We start from the raw sequence: 23,365 nt of genomic DNA, 5'->3' as shown, positions 1-23,365 counted from the left end.
GTATTACAACACTTGTCACCTAGCATAGCTTCTTCCGACGGTTGAACGTTCGGAGACCGTACATCCATTTTTTCCCCTTAGAAGAAGGCAGGGCTGAAAAAATGCAGATTGAGATTTCCAAACAGCAGAATCGATAGAAAAAGGAAACAGGGAACCTGAAAAGAATACCACAAGCAAATTCGCATTAAGTTCGGCCGGGTCGAATCTTATATAGCCTCCACTATGGAACGCATTTTGATACCTTCTTTGAACGACCTTTTCAATGTAAAGGAGGTACAGATACAGATTTTAAATGTTAGCCAAAAAGTCAAATCGGGCTGTCCGTTTTCATATGAACCTATATCAGGTTATAAAGAAGCCACACTAACGCAGAGGTTAGCTCGTCCGCTGAAAGCCTGGAAAGCTGTCGATAGACCGACGGACGGACATGACTTAATCGGTGTAGAATGTCATGAGGATCAAGAAAATATAGACTTTGTTGGGTCTCAGATCAATATTTCGATGTGGAATGACGAGTATACCCCCATGCAATGGTGGAACGTACAAAAAAGTAGAGAACCAGGCGGACCACTGAAAAACTCCCACCCGTGAGAGCTTCGTCGAGTCAGTCCCCAGAACTCCTAAATGAAGAAGGCTGGAGGTAGTCCAGGCACTGATAGGTGTCTCCTCTTCTCAACCTTGGAAATGCCACAGAAAGGTGCTCGACCATCTCCTTTTGCACCAAGCAGAAATCTGCTATTTCCTGTGTCCTGCGCGACTTTAAATACCTAATATTGCTATGACTAGTCATGACTCCTATTACCAGTTAGCGGTCTCCTAGCTATACCTATCTATACCGGTCTCCTATCTATACCTACCTATATAGCAAGATGCTCCATGCATCTTCTACCTAGTCCAAAGACGCCACGTCACGTCTAAAGACGCCACGTCACGTCTAAAGACGCCACGTCACGACAAAAGACGCCACGTCACGTCAAAAGACGCCACGTTACGTCTAAAGACGCCACGTCACGTCTAAAGACGCCACGTCACGTCAAAAGACGCCACGTCACGTCAAAAGACGCCACGTCACGTCTAAAGACGCCACGTCACGTCTAAAGACGCCACGTCACGTCTAAAGACGCCACGTCACGTCTAAAGACGCCACGTCACGTCTAAAGACGCCACGTCACGTCTAAAGACGCCACGTCACGTCTAAAGACGCCACGTCACGTCTAAAGACGCCACGTCACGTCTAAAGACGCCACGTCACGTCTAAAGACGCCACGTCACGTCTAAAGACGCCACGTCACGTCCAAAGACGCCACGTCACGTCTAAAGACACCACGTCACGTCTAAAGACGCCACGTCACGTCTAAAGACCCCACGTCACGTCTAAAGACGCCACGTCACGTCTAAAGACGCCACGTCACGTCCAAAGACGCCACGTCACGTCTAAAGACGCCACGTCACGTCTAAGGACACCACATCTAAATACTCCACGTCTAAAGAAACCACATCTATAGACACCACGTCTAAGGACGCCAAGTCCAAAGACGTCATGTCTAAAACACCACTTCTAAAGATGATACGTCTAAAAACGCCACGACTAAAGACGTCACGACTACAGACACTACGTCTAAAAACGCCACGACTAAAGACACTACGTCTAAAGACGCCACGTCAAGAGATGAAGCGTCTAGAACCGCAACGTTTATACACGATACGTCAAGTGATGTCACATTAACAGACGCCAGATCAAAAGACGCCAGATTAAGTGACGCCCCGACAAGAGACGCCACGTTAAGAAACGCCAGGCACGGTCGACAGCTGCATGGTTTTCGATTAACGTAACTCTGGTATTGCCATCTGGAAGTTCATGCTTTTAGGATGTTAAAAGCTAAATGACGGAGTAGGCCTGGGAAGTCTACATTGAGGAAGCAGGGACTGAGTTCTGTTTCCAACTGACGAATTCCGAGTTAAATGCGCGGGCAACGATCTCCTTGCAATAATGTGGAACAGTGAAATGGTCGGAAGACGAAAAGCTATGGGGGACCAGGATGGTGAGAAGACGAAGCCATTCCTGAGAGGAAGCAGGAAGGAGGTCAGTACAGCTATCAGTAGACTTATTCCGGGCCACGTAGGACTTCAGGCGAATTTATGCAGAATAGATGCTACAAGTGATAGCATATGTAAGGCATGTGGGGAAGTTGATGAGGAGTTGCAACATTTCTAAAGTCAATGCCCGGCTTTCGCGGCTAATATACTGCAGCACTTAAGTGAGTATACGATACCAGACTTAAACAGGTTTAGGGGCATAGAATGGAAAACGATTAAAGATTTTGTGAGCAGCTCGGAATTTCTTAAATAGATCTCTTCGGGGTTACTTTTCGCACTTCAAGCGCACAACAAACCATTTACTGGCTTAGGTTTGTTATATCCATAGTGGTATGTGGAAGATTAAGTTCCGCAACCTCTTTTCAACACACGTCAGGATACACAACGCCAAGAGACACTACGTCAATGGATCACAGGAACAGGGACTGTCGTGGGATGCTACGCCCATAGAGCACTATCAAGTGACACATTGTCAAGGAACTCTTCTTTGGGAGACGCCACGTCAAGAACCGCACAAGTCACGATACGCCATATAAGGAGACATCGTGTCAAAAAGGACAGGGTAAAAGGCAGCACATCAAGAGACGCATCATGATGAATCGGAATGAAAAGGGATGCATTGTTCACAAGCATTAGCTTTACTTTTCTCCTTCGTTAAATGCGTCAGGATACTCAACGCCAAGAAACACCACGTCAATGGATCACAAGGACACACTATCGTGGGATGCTACGCCCATAGAGCACTATCAAGTGACACATTGTTAAGGAACTCTGCTTTGGGAGACGCACAAGTCACCGCACAAGTCATGACACGTCATATAAGGAGACACCGTGTCAGGTGTCTCCTTAGGGCAAAAGGCATCAAGAGACGCAACATCATAAATCGGAATGAAAATGGTCGCATTGTTCACAAGCATTACCTTTACTTTTCTCCTTCGTTAAACGTGCTGTTTTCGCAGTTGTGGTAACCGGGTGACCGGGAATCACGTACAGTGTCCCCATGGAACCTTCTATTGTAAAATACTCAATTTTCGGAGCTGTCACAACGCAACCGCAATATCAATCCAAAATTGCGTACTCTACCTTCTCAAAAAGTCAAATAGTATCGGTTTTTATGTGTTCGAACAGTACATCGGACCATACTTATTATAGAGTTAGAGGTCATAGGAAAAATCACTGTGCCAAATTTCAGCCAAATCGGAGAAAATTTCGACTTTTACAGAGAGACTCAAGCAGTATAATACAGAAATCGGTTTATATGGGATTTATGACAGGTTAGGGCTCAAAGGCGAAGTTATGGTGGAAAATTTTAGCCTAATCGGATTATTTTCGGGCCAATATGTCTGAATCAACTTAAATAAATCAATTGATCAGGCCAATATTTACTTTATGGGGTTTAAGGCAACTATTTTAAGGTGCTACAAATGAAATGGCGAATTTAGTATAACCCAATGCTCTGGTAGAGGGATCAAAAAGAAAAAAATCGTGGAAAATCAGTACATTTTTGTTTTGTTTTTGAGAAATTCCTTGCTATATGAAAAATTTATATGATTTGTAAAGGCCTCTCACAACATGGCCTTTAAAAACACTGTCTCGCAATAAGGGTGGTGTTGTATTGCTTCCATGCCCCCCTTGTAGTATTTGTTGTGGTGCTTAAAGCAATTTTGTACTATAAACACATTATGGCAAAACCAGCGATAAATCAGTTGGAATTATTTTAATTTTTACCAAAAGTTGTAAATTGACGAGGCAGAAGTGAATGAATGAATAAAGATCGACCAAAGGACCTCTTCACCAGCATAGCTTTGGGCATAACACATCAGCATTTTGTACCTACCTCCTCCTCCATCAACTTCTTGCTCATATTATAGAAAATTTCAAGGGGGATAGAAATCATAAACTACAAATAATGACAATGATATCATGTTTTAATATTAACCAACGAAAAAACCATGAAAATAAGGAAGCCATTGTATAAACGTGTATATGTGCCCACATCCCAACAAACAAACAAAAGGAAGAAGGACGAAGGATTTCTGTGTGTGTGTGTAAAGTTTTACACTAAGCACACAGTAGAGTGTGACTTTGGATTGTTATCTTTGTCATTGGGTAGTTAGAAATGGTAAAACTGGTTGTTCATATTGCTGCTGTTACCGCTCCTCCTGCTGCTGCTTCATTACAACGAAACAAACGTCAAGGATAATAAAGAAGAGTTATGAGAGATGGGAATAGCAGATATTCCAAGCCACCATAATGAGTGACAAGAATTATGTGATGTGAACTTTAGTGTTGTATACCTTTTGTCTTCGTTTCGTTTCCTTTTCTGTCTGTCTGTCTGTTTGTCTGCAATTTTTGTGATGAGGGGTTGTTGTTGTTATGTTGAGGAGATGTTACGATTCGATTTGTGACTCATTGGGATTAGCATTGAAATTAACATTTGGATATTATCTGAAGTAGAACATTTGGTTGGTTGTTTCGCCTAAGCATAAGAAGGAAAAAGTAAAAAAAAGATTAGTTTTGTGTTACAAAGGAACTTGGTGGAAGAAATTTTGCAAAAAAAAACAAGTAAGAGAGTTCGGCCAGGCCGAATCTTATATACCCTCCACTATGGATCACATTTGTCGAGCTCTATGCGCGGTATCGCTTTTTAGGCAAACAAAGAATAATGAATAAGAACTGTTATGCTATTGAAGCTATATCAAGTTAAAGTCCGATTCGGATCATAAATGAATTGAATGCTGAACATTGTAGAGGTCATTGTGTAATATTTCAGTTCATTCGGATAAGAATTGCGCCTTGTAGGGGCTCAAGAAGCAAAATCGGGAGATAGGTTTATATGGGAGCTGTATCAAACTATTGATAGATTCAGACCATATTAAACACGTAGGTTGAAGGTCATGAGAAAAGCCGTTGTACAAAATGTCTACCAAATCGTATGAGAATTGCGCCCTCTAGAGGCTCAAGAAGTCAAGATCCAAGATCGGTTTACACGGTAGCTATATCAGGTTGTGTACCGATTTGATCCACACTAAACACAGTTATTGGAAGTGATATCAAAACACTACATGCAAAATTTCAGTCAAATCGGATAGGAATTGCGCCCTCTAGAGGCTCAAGAAGTCAAGACCCAAGATCGGTTTATATGGCAGCTATATCAAAACATGAACCGATTTGAATAATACTTAGCGCAGTTGTTGGAACTGATGCCAAAACACCACGTGCAAAATTTCAGTCAAATCGGACGAGAATTACGCCTGCTAGAAGTCAAGAAGCCACCATGCTCATGGAGCATCTTCGTTGTTAATAGAGTTTCAGAAATCTTAGAGAATGTCGGTAGAGAGAATTGGAAACATGTTGACTCGGAATTCTACCCTGCAGACATCGCAAGTCGCGAATGTTCGCCCAATGACTTAATAAGGCTCAAATTGCAGCGAGATCATTGGCCATAAAATAAAGCTAGTTCAGACACAAACCTTGAAGCAAAACAAGTTGAAGAATTCGCTACAACAACATTCGATGACCCTTTGATTCGTTACTCGTCCTTAGCTAGAATTTATCGGGTTTTATCTTACGCAATTAGGTTCTGGCGTAACACAGGTTCAACTTGATCTACAAACAGCAGCGAGATCATTGGCCTCAGGATAAAGCTAGTTCAGACACAAACCTTGAAGCAAAACAAGTTGAAGTATTCGCTACAACAACATTCGATGACCCTTTGACTCGTTTAAGGTCCTTAGCTAGAACTTATCGGGTTTTATCTTATGCAATTTGGTTCTGGCGTAACATAGGTTCAACTTGATCTACAAACTGCAGCGAGATCATTGGCCATAAGATAAAGCTAGTTCAGACACAAACCCTGAAGCAAAACAAGTTGAAGTATTTGCTACAATAACATTCGTTGACCCTTTGACTCGTTTCTCGTCCTTAGCTAGAGCTTATTGGGTTTTATCTTATGCAATTTGGTTCTGGCGTAACACAGGTTCAACTAGATTTATGCTTAGGATTTCTTCGCAAGAAATAACCAGCCCAGAGCTCATAGACATAATGATGCGTCTTATCGTAGCAACTTAGAACACAATTCCGTTGAAGAATACACTGCATTTATCCTTCAATCCCTATATAGGCAAAAAGGGAGTAATAAAATCAAACGGTCGTTTGGTTCAATCGCCAACTTTGACTTACATCGAATGTCCTCCGATATGAATCCCCATATGATTCGCGATTTGCACTCCTTCTTGTAGAATTTGTACATAAGGTCTCAATGCATGGAGGCAATCAACTTATGGCCCGACTCATCCGCACAGAAGTTGGGATATTCGGATTGAAACAGTTGATCAAGAAAGTTATACATAATTGTAGAATTTGAACTCTTTTTCGATTAAAGACCCAGACCCAAATTATGTCGTCTCTTTGACCCAAGCGAACGACTTTATCTAGACCCTTTACCAACACAGGGATAGATTTCGCATGACCCTTCGGAATCAACAGCTCTCTTTTTGAACACCACGGAAGGACATGTTTAGTTCGACGTAATATATCATGCTTATCAAGAATATGAATTCCTTATGGGGTTGCAGATCAATATTTCGAGTTTTTAGAAATTGACTCTATGAGTATACCCCAATCCTATAACAGTGCGTATAACAATGGATGACGACAGTATTTGATTGACAATTGCCACTGTTATAGCTGTTGCTTGCCTGTGTACCTTTGGTTCTGCTACTGTTTTAACCCCCATTGTCAAAATACACACGCACACACACACTCACATGTCTCACACATTTCCCTATAACAATTTCGCATTCGTATCACATTCATACACTTTTCAATGAGGTATAGTTCATGGTAGTATTGTTGTTGCTGCTTTATTCTGTTTTGGTTCTCTCTGCTGATATATCTCCCATATTGTGGAGTGTGTGGCCTATTTGACAGGTGATTGATTGACAGATTTTGTGCTGTTGGTTGGCTGTTGCTCATCTGTGTGGTCGTTTGCCAAAGAGGTGTGGGCTGAAACACCATTCAGTGATGAATTTTTGTTATGGTCCGTCAGTTTTTGTTTGAAGGAGGGCCAAACGAGAACGAAATGAAATGGAGAATGTTAAGATTGTTCTGTTCTTTCTATCGTTGAAGGCCATTTGCATTTGGCGTGTACATGAAGAGTATGACAACATATGTGTAATGAAGGGTATGAATGTGTTCTCTCATCCTTTGCTTGGATTTGTTGTTGTATTTAGAATTTTGATGAAATGTCATGGAAGAGATTTAATTGCACACTGCATATTCTGCGTACAATAAGCATGACCGACACGAGTCTTTGAAATTAATTTAGAAATATTGGCAGGGCACCCGGGTAGCCGAGTTGGTAGCGTGCTTGGATTACCAGTGCAGGGGTCGTGGGTTCGATTCCCGCCAGAAGCCTTGCTCTGTCGCTACTGTGGTATACAATGGACTTAAAATTGTCTAAGTGAGTCTATAAAGGGCTGCCACTCTTACCTTACCTATTGGCAAAATTGCTCTAGGCAAAACCATGGTTACTCGGTAGGTACATCGAAAATTGGTAAAATTCAAATGTGAGTACCAAAATCTCTCCCCAAGAAATCCATAATACGGCTTGGTCCTTAAGTTTGTGCACTTTAATATTGAGAGAATGAGGTAAAGAGTGCAGTTAGCTACAGACCTGGCTCAGTTATAACCAGGAATCTCACCGTGTCATACATGTTGTGGGAAAAAAAGTCGGATACATAGTTTTGCCCAAAAATAAGGGATCTCATTTCATAGCCAAATTCTAAACGAAAGCCTCTGAGCAAACTAATTTTGTGGAAAAATATTACATGGTTGTCCCATAAAGGCTCATAAATGTCTTCAGGTTATACACCTAAACGTTACGGTGGCATAGTAAAGAAATATAATGTCTTCTGCATACTTTCTTTAGCCACCTGGAAGATCATGCTAAACAGATGGATCAAAGCTGAAGGAAAGGGTAAGTCTGTGGGTTTACATTGAGAACCCAGGGACTGAGATCTGTTTAAGACTGCCTGACTATAATATGGTCCTGCAAGCAGAAATCCGGACGAACACGGACTGCGTGAGGTGTTGTGGTGTTAACGCGAGTACGTCGAGTGCAAACATCTTTATCGGCAGTAAACTGGCCATCAGGCAATAACAAACAGTAAGGTAACGAATAGCCTCGTTTGGACCGAGCGGAGTAAAGGGGGAACGAAAAGCAGACTAATTGGCAGTGAACCTCAGGGGACTGCCGTCAATAAACTTGATTATCCCGATGCCTTTTGGGTTGATGCAGTCCGAGGCCACCGTAGCGCAGAGGTTAGCATGCCCGCCTATGACGCTGAACGCCTGGGTTCGAATCCTGGCGAAACCAGAAATAGTTTTCATCGGTGGTTTTCCCCTCCTTATGCTGGCAACATTTGTGAGGTACCATGCCATGTAAAACTTCTCTCCAAAGAGTTGTCGCACTGCGGCACGCCGTTCGGACTCGGCTATAAAAAGGAGGTCCCTTACCATTGAGCTTAAAACTTGAATCGGACTGCACTCATTGATATGTGAGAAGTTTGCCCCTGTTCCTTAGTGGAATGTTTATGGGCAAAATTTGCATTTCGCATTTGCAGTCCGAGTTAAGGGCGTGGGCGGCCGAAACGATCGGTTGGACGACGAAAATGACAAAGGGAAATCCAGATTGTGAGAAGACGAGGCTATTGCTGAAAGGAAGTAAGCTGCTTACTTTGGGACACATAGGACTACGAGCTCACTTATGCAAAGTCGGTGCGGTAAGTGGTAGCATGTGAAGGGTATGGGGGAAGACGATCAGACTTTGGAGCATTTCCTATGCTATTGCCTGGCTGTCGCGGCTAACAGACACCGACACTTAGGTTGGGTCAAAATACCAAAGGGAAATCCAGATTGTGAGAAGCCGATGGTATTGCTGAAAGGAAGTAAGCTTACGGGACACATAGGACTACGAGCTCACTTATGCAAAATCGGTGCGGAAAGTGGTACCATGTGAAGGGTATGGGGGAAGACGATCAGACTTTGGAGCATTTCCTATGTCATTGCCCGACTGTCGCGGATAACAGACACCGACACTAAGGTGGGGTCAAAATACCAAAGGGAAATCCAGATTGTGAAAAGACGAGGCTATTGCTGAAAGAAAGTAAGCTGACCTCCAGCTTACTTTCGGTACACATAGGACTAGTGGCAGCATGTGAAGGGCAAGGGAAAGACATTCAGACGTTGGAGCATTTCCTATGTCATTGCCCGGCTGTCGCGGTTTGCAGACACCGGCACTTAGGTGGGGACACAATATTAGACATGGACCAACTTAGGGTCGTGGTTGTTAGAAGCATGAAATTTTTGACTTTCTCTTTTCGAGGTAACTCTCAAGTATTTATAGCGCACAACAAGCCGATTACTGGCTTAGGTGTATGGCCAAAGTGACATGGGGTGGATTAATATTCGCACCCTGTTTTCAACCTAACCTAAGTCATCCAATAAATATTTTCATAGCGTTCCCGAATCCAAAAACGGTCCATTCGAAAAGAAAGTACTAAATATTGGGTTGCCCAAAAAGTAATTGCGGATGTTTTAAAAGAAAGTAAATGCATTTTTAATAAAACTTAGAATGAACTTTAATCAAATATATTTTTTTTACACTTTTTTTCTAAAGCAAGCTAAAAGTAACAGCTGATAACTGATAGAAGAAAGAATGCAATTATAGAGTCACAAGCTGTGAAAAAATTTTTCAACGCCGACTATATGAAAAATCCGCAATTACTTTTTGGGCAACCCAATAGTTATATTTGTAATAGTTAATGTCCTGTCCGTCCGTCTTTCGAAAGCATCCTAACTTTAGAAAGAGTAAAGCTAGGCGCTTGAAATTTTTCCAAAATACTTCTTATTAGTGTGGGTTGGTTGGGATTGTAAACGGGCTAAATCAGTTAATTTTTTCATATAGCTGCCATATAAACCGAACTTGTGTCTTGACTTCTTGAGCCTATAGAGGGCGTAATTCTCATTCGATTCGGCTAAAATTTTACATGTGGTGCTTTGATATGATTTCCAACAACTTATCCCAGTACGGTCTAAATCGATTCATAACCTGATATAGCTGTCACATAAACCGATCTTGGGTCTTGATTCTTGAGCCTCTAGATGGCGTAATTCTTATCCGATGGGGCTGACATTAAGCATGAAGTGTTTTGTTTTGACTTCCACCAACTGCGATGAGTATGATCAAAAGCGATTCATAACCTGATATAGCTGCCATATAAACCGATCTCGGATCTTGAGTTCTTGTGCTTCTTTCTACCCTATTATACCAAATTTTAGAAGTCTTGTCCAGAATTTTGCCTATAAATAGGACTTTAAATTTTTGTATCCAAATAGTACGGATTGGCAATTTCGTCGAGCATCTTAAATGTTCTGCAACCATTTATGTAAAAAGTTTCACATTTCAATCTTTATCCTTCTTGTTTGAACCATTGAATGAAGCGGACATATTTTTACTTCGCTCCTAAAGAATTTTCTGTATCTTGTAATAGGTTGTTATTTTGGAGAATTTTTTAAGTCACTCAAGAATAACAACGATAATGATATCCATGAGGCGGTTGATGATCTGCGCTTTTGAGGAAGACACCCGGTTCGAGTCTTTTAGACAAGGCCGAAGCTATTTGATCTTCGCTTGCCTGACACTGACACAAAATTTTGCACAACGCTTTCCTCGACGAATCGGTTCAGATATATGTTCGTCCGATTTCGAGAAATATTGCAATAAAGTGTCATTTGTTAACCGTAGTTATTGCAGTTTAAACATATTTTCTCGAAATTTGATTCGGAATGTTTAATAACCCATCTGAAAATATTCGCCCAGGTTCATCAGAATTAGATATAGCCCCCTCTTTGTACTTATAAGGTAGGTGTTGGGTATTATACAGTCCGCACCGCCCGACTTTTGCTTGTCCTTACTTGTTTTTACCAGATTTTTATACCCTCCACCATAAGATGGGGGGTATTCTAATTTCGTCATTCTGTTTGTAACTACTCGAAATATTCCTCTGAGACCCCATAAAGTATATATATTATTGATCGTCGTGACATTTTATGTCGATCTAGCCATGTCCGTCCGTCTGTCCGTCCGTCCGTCCGTCTGTCTGTCGAAAGCACGCTAACTTCCGAAGGAGTAAAGCTAGCCCCTTAAAATTTTGCACAAATACTTCTTATTAGTGTAGGTCGGTTGGTATTGTAAATGGGCCATATCGGTCCATGTTTTGATATAGCTGCCATATAAACCGATCTTGGGTCTTGACTTCTTGAGCCTCTAGTGTGCGCAATTCTTATCCGATCACAATGAAATTTTGCACGACGTGTTTTGTTATGATATCCAACAACTGTGCCAAGTATGGTTCAAATCGGTCCATAACCTGATATAGCTGCCATATAAACCGATCTTGGGTCTTGACTTCTTGAGCCTCTAGAGTGCGCAATTCTTATCCGATTGAAATGAAATTTTGCACGACGTGTTTTGTTATTATATCCAACAACTGTGCCAAGTATGGTTTAAATCGGTCCATAACCTGATATAGCTGCCATATAAACCGATCTTGGGTCTTGACTTCTTGAGCCTCTAGAGGGCGCAATTCTTATCCGATTGAAATGGAATTTCGCACGACGTGTTTTGTTATGATACCCAACAACTGTTCCAAGTATGGTTTAAATCGGTCCATAACCTGATATAGCTGCCATATAAACCGATCTTGGGTCTTGACTTCTTGAGCCTCTAGAGTGCGCAATTCATATCCGATTGAAATGAATTTTTGGCACCAAGTATTTCGTTATGATATCCAACAACTGTGTCAAGTATGGTTGAAATCGGTCCATAACCTGATATAGCTGTCATATAAACAGATCTGGGGATTTGACTTCTTGAGCTTCTAGAGGGCGCAATTCCTATCCGATTTGGCTGAAATTTTGCATGACGTATTTTATTTTTACTTTCAACAACTGTGTCAAATAAGGTTCAAATCGGTTCATAACCTGATATAGCTGCCATATAAACCGATCTGGGATCTTGACTTCTTGACCCCTAGAAGTCGCAATTATTATCCGATATGCCTGAAATTTTGTACGACGGATCCTCTCACGACCATCAACAAACGTGTTTATTATGGTCTGAACCGGTATATAGCCCGATACAGCTCTCATATAAATCGATCTCTCTATTTTACTTCTTGAGCCCACAAAGGGCGCAATTCTTATTCGAATTGGCTGACATTTTACACAGGTCTCCAACATATAATTTAATTGTGGTCCAAACCGGACCATATCTTGATATCGCTCTAATAGCAGAGCAAATCTTTTCTTATATCCTTTTTTTGCCTAAGAAGAGATGCCGGGAAAAGAACTCGACAAATGCGATCCATGGTGGAGGGTATATAAGCACGCTTTTACTTGTTTTGATTCAATCCCACAGTGCGACATACCGATGTTGCACTCTAATCGCGATTTGCGCTAAGACCCAACCACAACATTTATGTCGGGGTTTCACCCTTGTCGTGCTGAAACCGAATTCACAAGACACAGAAATGTAAACAAATGACGATATTTAACTTATATGTCTGCCATTATGGCCCAAACATACTTAGCTCAAGACCCAAGGGTAAATACCAAAGGTCTCCACCAACTTTCTTATGTGAAGTGATCTAACTATGAGTAACAATTCGATCTCACGTATTTACGTCTTCACATTTAAAGTTAGGTGGCAAGCACTATCTTAATCTATTTCCGATCTATGCCAAGACACTCAGTTAAAAAGGCACTCGAGCTCCGGTGTACCAGCGAGTTGATTCTAAACCACAGCTGTCATGTTGCTCCAATAATGGAAACACCTTTATTCAGGTTACAAACGAAGTTACAACGGATCCTTACACCCCTGGCACCAGATTTGAATTTCTGATCAGCTTTCGTAGCCAAATCGGCTAATATTTGGTTGGACTCCATTTCTATTTCTATTTATAGAGCGCATAACAAGCCGATTACTGGCTTAGGTGAACGTCCATAGTGGCATGGGCGGATTAATATCCGCACCCTCTTTTTAACCAAGTTGAACTCCAAATTCTACCAGACTGGTCACCTTGATGTGTTCACCTAATTTGTTGGGAGCGCAGCCTATCAAAATCTCCTACAGTATTATGGGTGAAGGCACTAATTTCAGCTTTACCCGCAATTTGAGTGTTAATCACAGCCACCATGTTGTTCCTGTACGAGACGCTTCCCAGAAAGACTAGGACTAAAATTAGAGATTGAAGATTCTTGTTTGAACCACTGAGTGAAGCGGACGTTTTGTTATTTCGCTCCGCAAACATTTTAAGTCACTCAAGGATAGCTGCGTTATTGTTATCCATTAGGCGATTGATGATCTGTGTCTATTTCCAGTGGAGCGGCAGATCCAGAGCCAACAGCTGCGGTCGTTGTATCAGGCCGTAGCAGGCTCCTCTAGCAAACATACGACTGGTCAGCAAGGGCTTTTAACGAAGACACCCGGTTCAAGGCTTAAGGATAAGGCCACACCTATTTTATCATCGCATACCTAATATTTGCTTAGGCCAACGGCCTTCTCTGGCAAACCAATACGTTCTTTGAGAGTTTGAGGCGCATCTCTTTCAGGTTTATTGAGAAGCTTAAAGCGAATGATGGGGTTTAGTATGGGTAATCAGGAAATAAAGTCTGAAGGATTGCAGGAGACTAGAAATCCCCCTGCTACGGTCTTAATTTCATAGAAAGCCGTCGAAACGGGACCCGACAATCCGTATGTGGGTGGGTTATCCGGCTGGATTGGGCGCAAGGTAGGCGCCAACGGGGAAGGACAGAAATCAAAAGGTCCTTCGACAGCAGCAGCTAGTGAAACATCTAAGGAGGAATCGTCCACACCGTAAGAGTCCGGTGTCCTGAGGAAGAGTGTTTCAACTGTTTTCTCACATGCCCCTAGATGAGTAGGGACACACATCATGACAAGATTGTACGATTTAAGGAGGATGAACTACTGGCGGACTCAGAAGACAAAACTGACTAAACAGTGGTGGAAATTCTAAATCCTGACTATGATACGGTTTCTACAGATAAATCTCCACCATTGTAGGGCCGCTTCGGTGGCACTAAAGGTCCTTCTCATGGCAGCAGGTTTTGACGTTGTTCTTATTCAGGTGCCATGGGTGTGTGGAAGAATGGTTCATGGACTAAGAATTCCGGGATTTAAACTCCTAAAGGGTACACGGAATGGGAGACCATAGAGCCTGTATTCTTGCAAAGAGTAGTCTAGATGGTTTTCTTCTTCCGAATAAAACGGCCTTTATTACCAGGAACAGGAGGTATTAAATGTTACCTTTGTATCGGAAGATCTAAACGGAAAGATATGCGAATGGAAACTGTTGGATGATCACATCTTCTCTGATCATCGGTATATTAGTTTCAGTCTTGGGGAAAATACTGTAGAACTGGTCCCTCGGCTAAACAAAAGAAAGGCGGATTGGGATTGATTTTGGCACACATTCTGCACGACTTTCCCTTCTAGACCAGAGAGGGAAGTGGAAATTGTGGAGGATATAGATATAATGGTCAAGCGGCTTACGAAGGCCCAGAATGCTGACTTCTGTCATTTCCTAGTGGGGCAAACAGCGACCGCCATGGCGGACCCCAGAACTGGTTGGTCTAAGGAAGGGCTGCAGAAAACTCTTCAAAAGGGCGAAGCAACAAAGGCACCACACGATTGGTCTGTCTATAAGGCTAAGCTAAGAAAATACAAGGGCGAGCTAAGGTGCAGAACAAATCCAGGGTGGAATTCTGCAGATCCGTGGAGGATACACCTGAGGCCTCTGGCTAATAGAGATCCTATCCTCAAGACCTATTACGGTGGGGTATATTTAGAAGTTGGAGAATGTGTGACAATGTCTAGTGAGGAAACACTATAACTACTTGTTGACACAAACTTCCCGGGAAACTCTCCAACCAACAACGTGGCACTAGAAGAGGTTGTCACTGGTATGCATTCGTTGGAGGTTATTGAGGAAATTATGTCTGAGCTGAGCCATAAAAAGTTTCGACGCATTTTAGTAGCCAGGGCTTGCTGATGCATCACCGTTTGAATTACAGGCTGTGCTCGATAGACCGGCTCCTCGGCTTAGGAGATATACGCTGCTTGTATCATATACACCTGTGGAATGGAGGGACACGAATGTAATTTTCATTTCAAAAACAGGAAAACTGTACCATACGAAAGCGAAAAATGTTCGCCCTGTTAGTCTGTCATCCTCCATACTTCTACAGTGTCGCCTGACTCCTAGGGAGGAAAAAATTTTCTATTTCCTGAAAGCACAAAATACCTGGGTGTTTTGCTGTAGAGGAAATTGAACTTCAAATCCAACATTTTGGAAAGGGCAAGGAAGGCGACTCTTTCCCTATACACCTGCAAGAGAGTCATTGGCAAAAGTTGGGGGCTTAGACCGTGTGCCATGCACTGGGTATATACTGCGGTTGTCAGACCTATAGTGTTTTATGGTATTGCTGTCTGGTCGACGGGGCTTAAAAAATCCACCTACCGTTCAATACTCATCTTGTTTGTGCATCACAGCCGCACTAAGGACGACACCATCTGATGCACTGAATTTAATGGTACATCTATTGCCCCTAGACATTGTGGCTAGACAAATTGCGGCGACCACTGCCGTGAGACTAAGGGAGCTATCTGTTTGTTCGTGTGGCGGCTACGGACCTTGTGTTATCCTTGATACAATGTCCGATGTTCCAGGTAGTGTGGATTACACCCTACCTGAGCCGCTTTGTGATAAAAAATGCTGTACCACTATTCCTGATAGAACCGATTGGAACTACGATATTCCTGGTAAAAGACTTCTACACGGATGGTTCCCAATTAGGTGGACTATGGGGTGTCTTCTGAAAACTAGAACTGGTCATATCGAGAATGTTACTCGACCACTGCACTGTGAATCACACGGAGATCATTGCAATTAAAAAAGTGGTGGAATGGCTAAGATATAAAATCATGACGACGTTTGCCATAACTTTCTTCTGGTCATATCGAAAATGTTACTCGGAGATCATTGCAATTAAAGAAGTGGTGGCATGGCTAAGATATAAAGTCATGACGACATTTGGCATAACTTTCTTCGCAGACAGCCCGGAGAACGTATTACTGAATTCGAATTCCCTCGACAGTCGCAGATCTCTCAATGAGATGGCTGAACTCTGTTACCTTGATTGAGGGCCTTCAATCGATAAAGGTTTCATTTATCGCCCGATTAAGTCGATGTCTGAATTTAATGCGGTCCATATAGGACCTCATTCAGATAAGGTTCCATATATAAAACTCATCCGACTTTCTGTTTCAGATCGGACTATTTTTGGGTGTAGCCACAAAAAGACTTCGAGAGAACTTCTTGGGTCCACAACACCTAGCGAAACTTGGATAAGTCGTATATCTAAATGTGGTATTAGATGTTGTGGGTATCCAAGGCTGACTACTAAATGCGTTTTCACTTGTTATAGTGAATGATTACTAAGTCGATTCAAAATCTTAACATTTAGTATTGCCGCTTTTGTGTGAATACGGAATAAACACACTAAGTACCATACTTTTTATATGCAGGTGTATGATGTGCACCAGAGAACTGCATGCGGTGGTATTTTTCTAATTAGCTGTATACCTCAATTAATGTAGTGTTATACCCAGAACACTGGTATGAGTGGCGATCATATGAATAGTCGTTGCATGCTTCGCGTAAAGCCGAAGTAACATCGTCTTTTGCCATAGCGTTGATATGAGTAAATGTAAGACGGGAATAAAATCCCCGCATCAACACAACATGTTGACTTGAATCACAATTGCGTTTATATGAGTGAATGTAAGACGACAATGAAGACACCGCATCAACACAACATGTTGACTTGAATCATAATTTCGTTTATACGAGTGAACTAGCTGGACAGGACCCGCTCCGCTGCGTTTTCTTTCACTCTCTTATTGTATCTGAGGCCTAAACTGGCACGGTCTGGAAAAAAGTCCTGTTTGGGGGTACTGGTACGGCCTTTCAGATATTTCGCCCCAATGCGGATATAACATTTGTGCTCTACTACCAAATTTCTTTCATTTGAGCCTTATAATGCTATGGTCGGTAAATATAACTGGTATGGGGTTTTTTTGGGGGTGTGCTGCAACAGATTCATGCTCTTGTCTCGAATAACTTTCATTTGAGTCAAATATTATCATTATTGGTTTAAATTTTCATTCGGCCACCTTAAATAGGTGTACTATTTTATATTTCTATTTTTGAGTTATTATAAACAAACAAAATTTCGCGTAAATCGCCCCACCTATCTCGGAGATCTGGCGTTTTTGAAAATAACGTAAAAAGAGGGTCCGCACATTTAAGTTTGGATGTTAGATCTACTCCATTCTCTTGCTTTTGGTGGTGAATTGGACTAGCCAAACCCTTTGCCCTGAAAGTGGATTCATACTCTACTCCTAGATACCACATTTGAGCTAAATATTGCCATAGTCGGTATAAATTTGTGGTTTAGGGGGAGTGTTTGAGATGAGTCGTGCCTGAAACGTTTGGCCTTAAAACAGATATCAGGTTTGCCATAATCCACCAATATGTCCAGTTTTAGGGGTATGTGGGGTAGGGCAGCCACCCACGCACTTAGTCCTGAATAAATATCAGCATCGTGCTCTAATGTTAAGTTCGTTTTAATAGAGGTGCAACTGCAATTGGTTTGGGAGGAGTTTATGGGGTAAGATTACCCCCAAACACTTGGTCTCAAAATTGGATATCAAATTTATTTTCTACTATCAAATACCTATTATTTGAGCCCCTTATTGCCATAGTAGGCAAACATGGCCGGTTTGAAGGGAGTTTAGGGGACGGACCCTTAAATAATATCAGCAGCGTAATAGTGCACGATTTGAGCCCTATACTGTCAAGCATTTTGAATGTTGCTATCAATATATTGAGAGCAACGGGTCTCATTTAGATCCACACTAACTAATTTTGTTTGCATTGGTTATCTACATTCAAAACCATATTTTAAAGCTACCACATTTTTAAAGTTCCGCTGGTTCTCCTGTGCATATCCCAATTTAAGGGTAAAAAGTGTACTCTCCTACCAAATACCTTTAAATGCTGTCCTATTCTATCCTGATCGGGTAAGATCAGAGAGATTGCCCTCTGATACATCCTTTCATTTGGATACAATATACTCTCGGTCGTCCTACATGACAGTTTGGTGTTGATTTTATTGGGAGGAGAGGGTAGCTCCCCCCGACACTAAGACCCAAAAGACAATTTATTTCGGTCCTTTATTGTCGCTATATACATGTCCTGCTGAATGGCAGGCTGGACGTGACTCAGATTCTTGAATCCTTATATAAACATAAGATTCGAACACTACTGACATATACCTTTCTTTCAATTCACATATTATCCCGCTCGAACTACACGTCCTGCTGAAGGCTATTTAGTGGGTGGGCCGGTCCCAGACTTTATCCCAAATATATATACCAGATTCGTAGTCAACTCCCAAAGACCTTGCATTTGATATCCATTTTGTGACGTTGGATATTTATGCCCGTTTAAGAGGTTTTGGGGTTGGGGTGGCCCCGTAGACACTTTGGACCAAATTCTTATAACAGATGTGTCCTCAACTTCCACACACCTTTCATTTGATATCCATATTGTCCCAATTGGTGACGAAGCCCTGCTGGGGGTATAAATTTTTGTGTCAGATTTGTACTCTACTTTTTATTACCTTTCATTTGATACCCATATTGCCCAAAGCGGTGAAAGAGTCCTGTGGGGTTTTTTCCGAACATTTTGGACAAAATTTTTATACCAAGTTTGCACTATACCTTTTGTTTGATACCCATATTGTCCCAATCGGAAACATATCCGTGGGTGGGAGTTTATGGGGGTGGGGAGGCCCCTCAAACACCAAGAAATAAATGTTTATGTCAGATTTGTTCGCTACCTTTAAACACCTTTCATTTGATACCCATATTGCCCACAGCGGTGAAAGAGTCCTGTTGAGGGGTTTTTTTTTTGAGGTGGAGGACCCCACCTCTCCCCCGAACACTTTGGGCGAAATTTGTATGCCATGTGTGTCTTCTCCTCTTAGTTACCTTTCATTTGATACCCATATTGTCCCAATCGGTAAACATGTCCGTGGTGCGTCCCCCAGGTTATTGGACCTGTTTAACAATTTCGCGTTTTTGGGGTGCCATAAGGTGGCATACAAAATTTCTCTTAAGTCGGTGCACGCAATTCCGAAGTCTGGCGTTTTTGAAAATTGAGGTATGGTTGAGGTAGCGCTCCCTATTCACAATATAGTATTTCTATTCAAAGAATAGTATGGCAAAAAAATATTTAAAAGTGTTTAGTTTATTAAATACCACTTTATTATCGAATTTACTTTTCAATTTGATTTAAAGTTATATTACTTTGATGTATTTTATACTATTTTATTTTATTTATATGGTTTTTTTTATTTTGCTTTGGTACTCACATATGTATTTCTCAAATACTGGTTTTCTGATTGGCTAATCTAGCGTTTTTAACAAACAAATTTTGATTTTAGCTTTTTTTTACCGTTTTTATAAAGTAAGCACAAAATTATACATTGGCAACCCTTTTTCAATTAATTCTGTTTTGTTTTCAGAGCGTAACTATACTCTTGTTTATTGTGCTTTCCGCATGCTCTCTTGCCACTCATTTGTTGCTTTCCCAAGGCGTTGAGTAAAACAGCTGTTTATTAAAAGGCAGCTGTCAGCCACATGCAAGCCGCATCAAATTTGTTTGGTGGCAAAGCAATGTAAAATTAAATGTATCTTCTATTTTTAACAATTACAACTATTTAAAGCAATAAAAATGTTTAACTAACAATGGTACGTAATTATACAGCATCAACTTTTATAAAACAGAACATTTGTGTTGGTACAATGGTAAAATTTGTCATCTATCAAGCACTTACCTGCTGGCTGCCGCATACAAATTTGCTTTTCATTCCCTGTGGTATAGAACACTTATGCTTTGAATTTTATAACTTTAATTCAAAGTATTATCACTTTTGTTTAAATATTGTCACTTTTTTCTCCATTTTAGCATAAAATTTCTTTTATTAATACATTTTTCACAGCACACTTTCAATAAACAACCGTAGCAACCGCCAGCAACACTACACTGCTCGCTGCTTCGGTTGACTCGCTGCCTGGTTGGTGGTTAGCTAACAGCTGTTTTGTTATGAATGCCTAAGTGAAGAGAAACAACTCAAGAGAGTAAGTATCTCTTGATTTTGTTCATTCTCCACTACAAAGAGAGAATAGTGGTTAGTTCTCCCTGTATTTTTTCTTTAATCTCAAACTGGTCGCATTGTGTGTGTGACGTCACAGTGTGGCTACCTTTGTTTACTTTTATGTGTTTTGTAACGGAAATTGCCGTTTAATTCAGCATTTTAATAAAATGCCAACTGACATTAATGAATTGAAGCACATTAACGCTAATCGTAACTACATGATGGTGCGTGTGAATGTTTTGTGCGATAAGAGTGTTGCTTGATTAGGGGAAAACATGACTTATATTGGTTTTTAAAAGTTTCCCCCATGTTATTTTGTAGTTTTTCAAAAAACTAATATAGGTAAGTGAATGTAGGTACCTTTGAGGTGGTATAATTATTATTTTTAAAGGGATTGACTGCAGTACATACCTTAAAGGATAAAAAAAGTATTTCTATTTGATGCCATGATGGGCATAATCAGTTTGTTAATGTATTTTTTTAAGAAAAATTGCAATTTTAGGAAAATTTGAAATTTTTAAAAAGAAATTAAAATTTTTAAAATTTTTTTAAAAAAATCAAATTTTGACAAAATTTTCTATGCAAACAAAATATTGAAGAAATTTGGGTTTCGTACAGAATGACCATCCTTACTTTGCCATTAGTCTGTGAGGCTTTATTCCTTCTGAAACTCTCCTTCCAAAAACAACGAGGCCAATGGCGACTTGCAAGCTATCGCCGAACCTTTTTTAGGCAAGGACTCAAACTGAAAAAACCGTCTTATAGGACGGTCTTTGTGGCATTTGACCTATGGAAGGATTCCAATTCGGTCAGCCACTATACGCTTTATGAGGACATCACTAACCCGATCCTCTTGCAAACTCTTTTCTGCTGTAGCCAGTTGTATATCAGGTGAGGTTATAGGTCGGGCAATGTTGTTGTTGTTACAGTGCGTTGTGATGTTCTATCTCTCGTCTAATTCGTTCTGTTGAATATCCAGATCTAGAAACTCTGCGACTAAGGTGGAGTCTGTCCAGAGGGACCCAGATCTGAGACATGTGACAGTTGAACAGGTGTCGTGTGGTCCCAGGTTATCATCGGAATACATATCCTGCACGTTGGCATCAATCCTTGTTCTATAGATTTTGAGGCTGCTGCATCTGCCGGATCGTAGTTGAGACAGATCTACTCTGGTTTGCCGAAGGGGGGTTAATTTCTTCAGGTGCGATGGGCGACGGTTGTTCACCGCTTCTGCTACCGTATCTGTATGAATGTCGTCCAGACCCGCTTGGTCTAGAGGTTATCTCTTATAGCGCTGGTCTAGAAACTCTGTGACTAAGGTGGAGTCTGTCCAGAGGGACCCAGGTCTGAGACGTGTGTGTCTGGCTGGACAGTTAAACCGGTGTCGTGTGGTCCCAGGTTACAATCGGAATTCATATCCTGCACGTTGGCATCAATCCTCGCTTTATAGCAATTGAGGCTGCTGCATCTACCGGATCATAGTTGAGACAGATCTACTCTGGTTTGCCGGGGGAGGTCAATTTCTTCAGGTGCGATGGGCGACGGTCGTTCACCGCATCTGTTACCGTATCTGCATGAAAGTCGTCTAGACCCGCTTGATCTAGAGGTTCTCTCTTGTTGCGCTGAACCTCTCGCTCTAAATTGTAGGGTGGGGGTGCAATAGATAATAGGTAGAGGTTAAAAAGTACCGGAGATATAACCCCACCTTGTGAAACTCCCTGTTTCTCTACTTATCTCTAAACTCCACAAACGACTGGCGACCACATAGATAATTCGTGACGCAGCGTTTCAGGCCTGGCTGAAGGGACGTGTTGGCGATGTCCTCAAATAGTTTGGCATGGCTGAGCGAGTCGAATGCTTTCGCTTGGTTCAGTGCCGTGGGGACCGTCCCATCGCATGTCCTGGGCTGATTGAAGCCACGGCAAATGTGTGCGGTTATGATATGTAAAGCTGTTGTTGTGCTATATAGTCTTCTAAATCCATGCTGATGTTCGGCGAAAGGAAATTCTCAAACAAGGTTCTGGAGGAGTAGTGTCTCAAGCGTCTTGGCTTTTGGTGAGAGAAGTGAGATCGGTCTGTACGACTCCCCCTTGCTCGGGTGCTTCTCAGTCTTCAGTAGAGGGATCACTATGCCCATCCTTCAGACATGGGGAACTAAAGGGTGATTTTTTTGAGGTTAGGATTTTCATGCATTAGTATTTGACAGATCACGTGGGATTTCAGACATGGTGTCAAAGAGAAAGATGCTCAGTATGCTTTGACATTTCATCATGAATAGACTTACTAACGAGCAACGCTTGCAAATCATTGAATTTTATTACCAAAATCAGTGTTCGGTTCGAAATGTGTTCATTCACCGTAACGTTGCGTCCAACAGCATCTTTGAAAAAATACGGTCCAATGATTCCACCAGCGTACAAACCACACCAAACAGTGCATTTTTCGGGATGCATGGGCAGTTCTTGAACGGCTTCTGGTTGCTCTTCACTCCAAATGCGGCAATTTTGCTTATTTACGTAGCCATTCAACCAGAAATGAGCCTCATCGCTGAACAAAATTTGTCAAAATTTCGAACCGAACACTGATTTTGGTAATAAAATTCAATGATTTGCAAGCGTTGCTCGTTAGTAAGTCTATTCATGATGAAATGTCAAAGCATACTGAGCATCTTTCTCTTTGACACCATGTCTGAAATCCCACGTGATCTGTCAAATACTAATGCATGAAAATCCTAACCTCAAAAAAATCACCCTTTATAAGAGTGTTTAGAGACAGGTTGAGGATAGTTGTTAGATATCCAACTCCAGGTAGATTCAGATTCTTCAGCATCAGTGTAGAGATTTCGTCGGGGCCCAACGCCTTGAATGACTTGGCGCCACGGATGACATTTGTAACTTCG

At 41.5% G+C, this 23,365-nt stretch overlaps 1 protein-coding gene across 1 annotated transcript in view; it reads right to left on the bottom strand.

The window, feature by feature from the left end:
• Nucleotides 1-20,342, bottom strand: part of LOC106093631 (zinc finger protein 420) — a 276,735-nt gene extending 256,393 nt beyond the window's left edge. The window contains exon 1 of the mRNA XM_059365677.1: nucleotides 20,146-20,342. The gene's annotated coding sequence lies outside the window, so the exon portion shown is untranslated. The remainder of the gene's footprint in view (nucleotides 1-20,145) is intronic.
• Between the last annotated feature and the right edge of the window lie 3,023 nt (nucleotides 20,343-23,365).

This window comes from Stomoxys calcitrans, chromosome 3 (genome assembly GCF_963082655.1).
Source record: "Stomoxys calcitrans chromosome 3, idStoCalc2.1, whole genome shotgun sequence".
Lineage (NCBI taxonomy): Eukaryota > Metazoa > Arthropoda > Insecta > Diptera > Muscidae > Stomoxys > Stomoxys calcitrans.
The sequence above is the reverse complement of the archived record's forward strand: the minus strand, read 5'-3'. Positions and strand labels throughout refer to the sequence as shown.